Here is a 6,701-nt window from a genome sequence, read left to right as displayed (position 1 = left end):
TTTATATTTCACGACACTGGAGGTTATTTTTCAAACTTAGTTCAATTTTGTTTAATGTTTTCTTATGGTTACGTTTAGGTCATTCACTTTTGGCAGAAATATCACAGAAATGATGCTGAGTTCTCAATACCGTTGCTGAATACTCAATATCAGAAGGTAAATGGTAAGTCTCATTACTGACCATGTTAAGTCTGATAATTTGCTTAAGGTCCATATCATAGGAAATGGGAACTAAAAAACATGATATCTCTCATGTTTTTTTTACTGTAAATTTACTCTTCAAACCATTGTAACTAATAAATATCTAGTAGGTAAATAATTTGAGCCTATGTCAATATTGTTTTCTCAATTTTACCCCCTAGTTTTAGCACCATTGATGATTCTTTCTTGAATCAACAGAAATTATAATATTTTGCCAAATGGTGATTTTCTTATTCTATGTTTTTTTTTTTTTTTTAACGCCTATAGCACCTGGTATTCCTAAATGGTCTCCCATCCAAGTACTAACCAGGCCCGACCATGCTCAGCTTCTGGGATCAGACGAGATCAAGCATGTTCAGGGTGGCATGGCCATAGACCTTATTCTATCATTTTGAAGCAGGACAGGGCAAATTTCCCCAAGTTGGTGGAGGGAAACCAAGCCCTGTACCAAGAGAAGTGAGTCCTTTGGTGGAGAGTGTAGAAATAATTCAATACACACGCCAAAGTTAGAGTCGAGAGGAAAGTTTATTAGAAAAGGGGTAACAACCTACGGACAGAGTGTAGTCTCCTCTCAGAGGCAGAGAGTGAGAGAGACAGTGAGAGGGACAGAGTAAAAGATACCTAGAGAAAGACAGAGGGACAGTGAGAGGGACAGTGAGAGGAACGAAGAGTGACTTAGAAAGGCAGTGGGAGAGAGAGACAGAGAGTAAAGGCACAGTGAGGGACCCTGAGTGTTCCGGGAATTCAGTTTATATGTCATTCTTAGTTCCCATTTCCTTTGATATGGACATATAGTGAGGAAAGAGAAGGGTATGTAATGTGAAAGGTAAGAATATGTAGAGTGAAAGGCCTGCTGGCAGTTCCCAGCCTTTAATCCATAGATTCCAGCATGGTTTTAGCCTAGGGATGACTCTCTTGGTTCCTGTTTTCCCTTTCACGGGTATGAGGAATGGATTGTTAGTAATCCCAGTAGTAATCTTCCTTTGTTATGAAGGTGTCTTCCTGGCCTGGCTGCAGGGCTAATCAGCATATTGCAGTCTCTGAATGTAGCTTGACTACCATTTTTAATTTTCTTGTCTCCTCCCTACATTAATTTCTTCCCCATTTATTAGCTGGCTCTTTACTGGTAGGAAGAATGTTTTCCTTCTTCCTTCCTTTCCTCCTTCTCTATTTCTTTCTTTCCTTCTTTTCTTTCATTTGTCTTTTCTCCCTTCCTTCCTTCCTTCCTTCCTTCCTTCCTTCCTTCCTTCCTTCCTTACCTTTCTCTCTAATATTTGTATTTTCTAAAGTATTTCTACAAACAATATAGCTGTAATAAGTATGAGAACTGAAAAATGAACAAAAAGCTAGAATCTGAGCCCTTTGACAAATCGACTGTTTCCGTTAAGATTTCTCATTTAAATGATACAATGACAATTGAAAGAATATTAAGTCAACAGTTTTGAGTTTCAACTGTATATATTTATTGTGCTAAGCACTTTAGGAAATGTAAAAGTGTCCTTGTAAATTTTAGAATTTTTGAGTTTTTTTCTTCTTCACTTTTTAATTCTTTATATATTTTTACCCAGTTACCCATTCTCCCTTTTACTCTGTCAAGCAAGAGAGCATGTCTCTGCTTTTCTCTAAGGCTAATTCTTCCATCTTTGCCCACAACCCTTTCATGTCTCATGGAATCTCGTAAGTAGATAGGATTGCATAGGGGTTAAGACCACACAGGTTTTGGGACTAGATGGACTTTCGAATTTGAATACAAAGGCTTTCAATTATAGATTTTTGATCTCAGGCAAGTTAAGTCACCTCTCCAGTCTTTGGACTCTCATTTGTAAAATGGGCATAATATCAGTACTCATCTCATAGAATTGTTATGAGGATTATGGGAGACCACATGTGATTATTTGCACAGTACCTAGCACATAGTAAGTGCCCCAAAAATGTCACCTTTAATTTTTATTATCTGAAAATCATCTCCTTGCTCCTAATAATAGCCTGGAAAGTCCTAAAATATTATTCTAAGCAGTCAGATGAATGGATAATAAACATCGTGAAAACTGCTTAACTGCTGTGTGAATGGATCTGGTCAAGAATCCTCCCTGGACTGTGAGGCTTTCTATTACGCTCTTTAAATAGGTATTAGAAGATTGAATGGCTATTGAAGTATATCATGCCAATTCTGTCTCTTTCACCTAAGTGATTAGTCTTTTTTACACTTAATTTGAGACAATGCCAGGAACTCTTTCCTCTAATTCCAAAATAACACTGTTTTCTTCTATTTAAAGGAAGAGAATGCCTCTTCCTCCTTCGCATTGTGGTGATGCAAGGAAACTTAACGTGTTACAATAACAGTAATAGCCACCATCACGAAGTCTTTTAAAAACCCTTTAAAAAAGCCCATACCACACCCCAGAATCATTGGGAGAGGAACCTACATTCTCAAACCTGGTTGCACATGGGAATCACTTGGGGAACTTTCAAAAATACTGATGTATGATTTTATTGGCTCTGGTGTGATGTGGGCAAGGGATTTTTTTAAAGTTCTCAGGTGGTTCTGATGTCTAGCCAGGCTCGAGAATGGCTCCTTTACATACAGTATCTCCTCCTTGAGAGAAGCCCCTCTTCGGACTCACAGAGCCTCACTGGTGAAAGAGGAAAGCGGCCTGCTGCCTCATGGAACTTGATTTCACAGGGAGAATTTGAACTGATATGCTTCTTTGACTAATCCTATCATGCCTCTCATCACAACACTGAGGTTTTCTTCAATCTCTGATGGAAGCATCAGCTCCCAGCCATCCCATTCTCATACTGCTCAAACTGACCAGTATCCATCCTTTCTTTTCCTTATTGTGCCCTCTGAACTCTGACATATGATCAGCTTCAAACCTTTTATTCTGACTGGAAATTTCCCTTCTTCCTGTCCTTGCTCTAGTGGAGACTTGGCTCACTCCCTTGCAGCCCTCTTGAGTGGAGACCTTTTCTTTCTTAAGTCTCACATGCTCCGTGCTCTTCAGGCTGAGCACACGGAGTAGGTGTCATCTTTGCTCTGCATTTCTACTTTAATTCCTATAATTTTCTCCTTCAAAATATCAGTATGTTTGAAGTTTGGCCAACTGGCTATATCAGCCACCAACCCCTCGAATTTTATTCATTTGCATGCCCACCTCCTAGGCACTCTCTTCATGCCCCGAAGGTCTTAGCTGGGGGCTCACTACTGTGTGTTTTTTCATGCTGCTACTCTCACTGCTTCCCGTGACCTCAGCAGCTATGTGGATGACTCATGCAGTGCCCTGGGCTCTTAGTCCCTGAGTTCCTCGCTTCTCACAACTTTTATTCCCTTCCACTTCAGGTTGTCATCCAATAATTCCACCAGTCTTGAAATCTAGATTTTAAATATTTTTCTTCCTGTTCTTCTGGATGATATGCTCTGGAATAACCAACTGTTGCGAACAAGAAAAGCAGTTACTGAAGTAAGACTATTGAATGTGTTTGTGTCCTTCCACGAGGCCAGGTTTATGGAGTGGAACCTTCTCGGATAAACCAATCAGGTGCCCATGCAGATTGTGTGCCATAGCACACAGAGAGAGGGAATGTACAGAGTCTTACGTGACAGAGCGAAGGGATAAAAGTCCTTAGTGTCTCCAAAGCGAGCTCTGTGGACTGGCGGCGTGGAACGTTGTTCATTGGTCCCAAGCCAGTGGCTATGACAGATCAGAAGGTCAGAATCTTCTGTCTGTGACGCTATCGGTTAGGCCTGAGCATCGTCTCTCTCAGGTGTTCAGTCTACATGGACCTTACAAGGTGGGATCCTCATGCTTATCAGCTCCTGAAGATGGGGCTGATGATTCTGTGGGTTTGGGAACCCTAAGGGCGTTCCCATTATGTGCCAGTTGACATTACTGGCAGTTGTCATGGCTCCCATGGGGTCCATTTTGTAAAGACCAACAAGTCCTCCTTTCTTTATGCTCAATACACCAATGCAATAGTTTTCCAACATCCCTGGGCCCTTCAAAACTTAGACTGCATGACTTTGTCACTATTCATGTCTTTTTTTCCTTTTCCTCCTTACATGGCTTAGATTTTATGGCCTGCGATTACTATTCTGCTCTCCTGTAATTGACTGTCCAGGCTCCCAGCATGAGTGTGCTCCATCTGCCATTGTTTTACCGCCTTTCCCCAGCCCTTCTGACTTGTAACTTATGGCTTATTTATACTTTATTGAAGGAAGCCGTAATCTCCCCACCAACAAATCTAGAAATCCATTTGGAACTTTGCCTGTCTTCACTTCCCTCCCATTAAGAGGTGAGATGTGTCCCCACTTCTATTAAAGGCCAACCTCTCTCCTTGTGCTCTGGATCCCATCTCCTCAGTTTCTTGAGACCTCGTGGTTTCGGCAAGTCTTATTACTTCTTTCCTGCATCATCAGTCTGTCCTGCTCTATAGGATCATTCTCATTAACTTATAGGTATTTATTAACATGACCATTAAAACCACCAACAATCTTCCTTAGTTTTACATCCTTCTTCAGCTCATACCTCAATTTCTCTTCTTTCTTTTCCAGAAAATCTTCTTAAACCCATATTCTATCCTTGGTTCCACTCGCTCTTCAACTTTCTCCAGTCTAGCTTTAGTCCCCAGCCACACCCCCGGAAAGACTCAAGTCAGTAGAACGTTTCCTGTCCTAATCTTATGCAACACTCAACAACATTTGATTCAACTGACTACTTCCTCCTCCTTGAAACACTGTCTTGTAGATGTCCTCCAATATGAAACCGTCTTATGTTTTTCTTGTGATTAGATTGGAGTTCATTTTGGGGGGAAGAATACCGTAGAGGTGAAGTGCCCTATTAAGCCCTTCATATCAGGAGGTATATGATCGCCACATGACATCACAGGAGATGTTCACCTTTATCATTTGGTTAAGTTAGTGTTTGCCAGGTTCTGCCACTGTAAAATTACTGTTTTTCCTTTTCCATACTGTTCTTTGGACGTGAGTTACTAATTCTAGTGCAACCTCAGCCTGTAAAGGGACGGTAGTTATTAAGTTCCACTAAGGAAAATATTTTTTATCCCAATTTTCAGATAAATAAATTGAGGGTCAGAGTGGATAAGTGAATTTCCTAAGGCCACACGTAGATATATGACTAATGATGTCAGATAATTACCTAGGTAAGCTCCAGGTGAATGCAGATATATGCTCTCAGCAAGACACTTAACCATTCCTGCAAGCTAGTGTGTAGGACTATAAAAATAAAAAAGGAATCCCAAACAACATTTGTCATTGTCATCTAACCACATACCTCTGGTTCAAAGAAGAGAAGGTTTAAGAAAAGCATCTTCCAACATGTTCTGTAGCTTCAATCTGGCTTTCAGATGAGTTTCATTTGGCCCACATGGTATTTAAAATTATCTTCTGACTTGCTTGTGAACTTTGAAAAACTGGAAAATTTCACCTACAAGTCCAGATTTCACGTGTCTCTTGGAAATTAGAAAACTCTGGACCTTCACTTATCGATAACAACAGTCATGTAGAGCCAAGTCACTGCTGGTCCCCTGGGATGAGTCATACTTTGGTTCCCCCCAGTCCTACGAACCTTCCTGGTGTGACTTTTGGCTTTTGTGGCTATTTGTGCCCAACATTCATACCGATCAGATTGCTGTCTCCAGTTGTTTGAGGGGTCACCTAGTTAGGAGGGGAGCTGACGTAGGCTCTGGAGCCCCCTGAGAATGGAACCAGTATCAACAACCCAAGTTGTAGGAGACAGGCTCTAGCAAATGTGTGGCAGCAAATGTAAGTCTACAGCTGTTTGCAACCTGGCAGTGCAACAGATTACCTCAAATATGGTGACCATCTCTCCAACTGAGGTGTTTAAGGAGAGGGAGAAGGTCATGAATCAGGCTATCAAAAGCAACAGGATATGTGCCCCAGAGAAAGCCTAGAGCTAGCACGTTGGAAGAAGCACTCCCAACTTAAACATTATGCAACCCCGTTTTCCTGAAGAATTAATAAACTTAATGAAATGGCGATTCTACTTATAAAGGAGTAATTATACCTTATAACTGATTATATACAGAAGACCACATTAAAGCTCCCAATTTAAAAAAAATATGGGAAGCAAAAACTAAAGTGAACTGATTCAAGTATATAACCTCCAAGGATGGTGAGAAACAGGGCAGAGATGTAGGGAGAAAATTGGGTCATGGGAGAAGGTAACTTGTGTTTTTTTTTTCACATAGAGAGGGCTGTGAGCCATGATGGAATGATCTAGTTATATGACTAGTGTGCTTATTGCTAAGAAAACTGCATGCCTGGATTGTTCTGATTGAACAGTCTTGGCTTTCTTGTAATAAAAGGAAAGCCAGGTGTTATATAAATTTCTGCAACCTCATCTTAACACAGCTTGCTAAAGATGGTGTTTCAATCTTTTTCATTGGGGGTAGGGTCTTATGTCGACTAATGGTAGTGTGGCTTTTGGTTTAGGTAGTTAAATACTTGAGTGCTAGCTGTC

The 6,701-nt window shown here is 40.7% G+C and overlaps 1 pseudogene; it reads right to left on the bottom strand.

Annotated features, from left to right (window-relative positions):
* Nucleotides 1-459: 459 nt before the first annotated feature.
* LOC112470231 lies at nucleotides 460-578 on the bottom strand (annotated as a pseudogene).
* Nucleotides 579-6,701: the final 6,123 nt, after the last annotated feature.

Source organism: Pteropus alecto, unplaced genomic scaffold (assembly GCF_000325575.1).
Source record: "Pteropus alecto unplaced genomic scaffold, ASM32557v1 scaffold177, whole genome shotgun sequence".
In the NCBI taxonomy this organism is placed as follows: Eukaryota; Metazoa; Chordata; class Mammalia; order Chiroptera; family Pteropodidae; genus Pteropus; species Pteropus alecto.
Note: the sequence above shows the minus strand (reverse complement) of the source record. Positions and strands in the feature narration are given on the sequence as shown.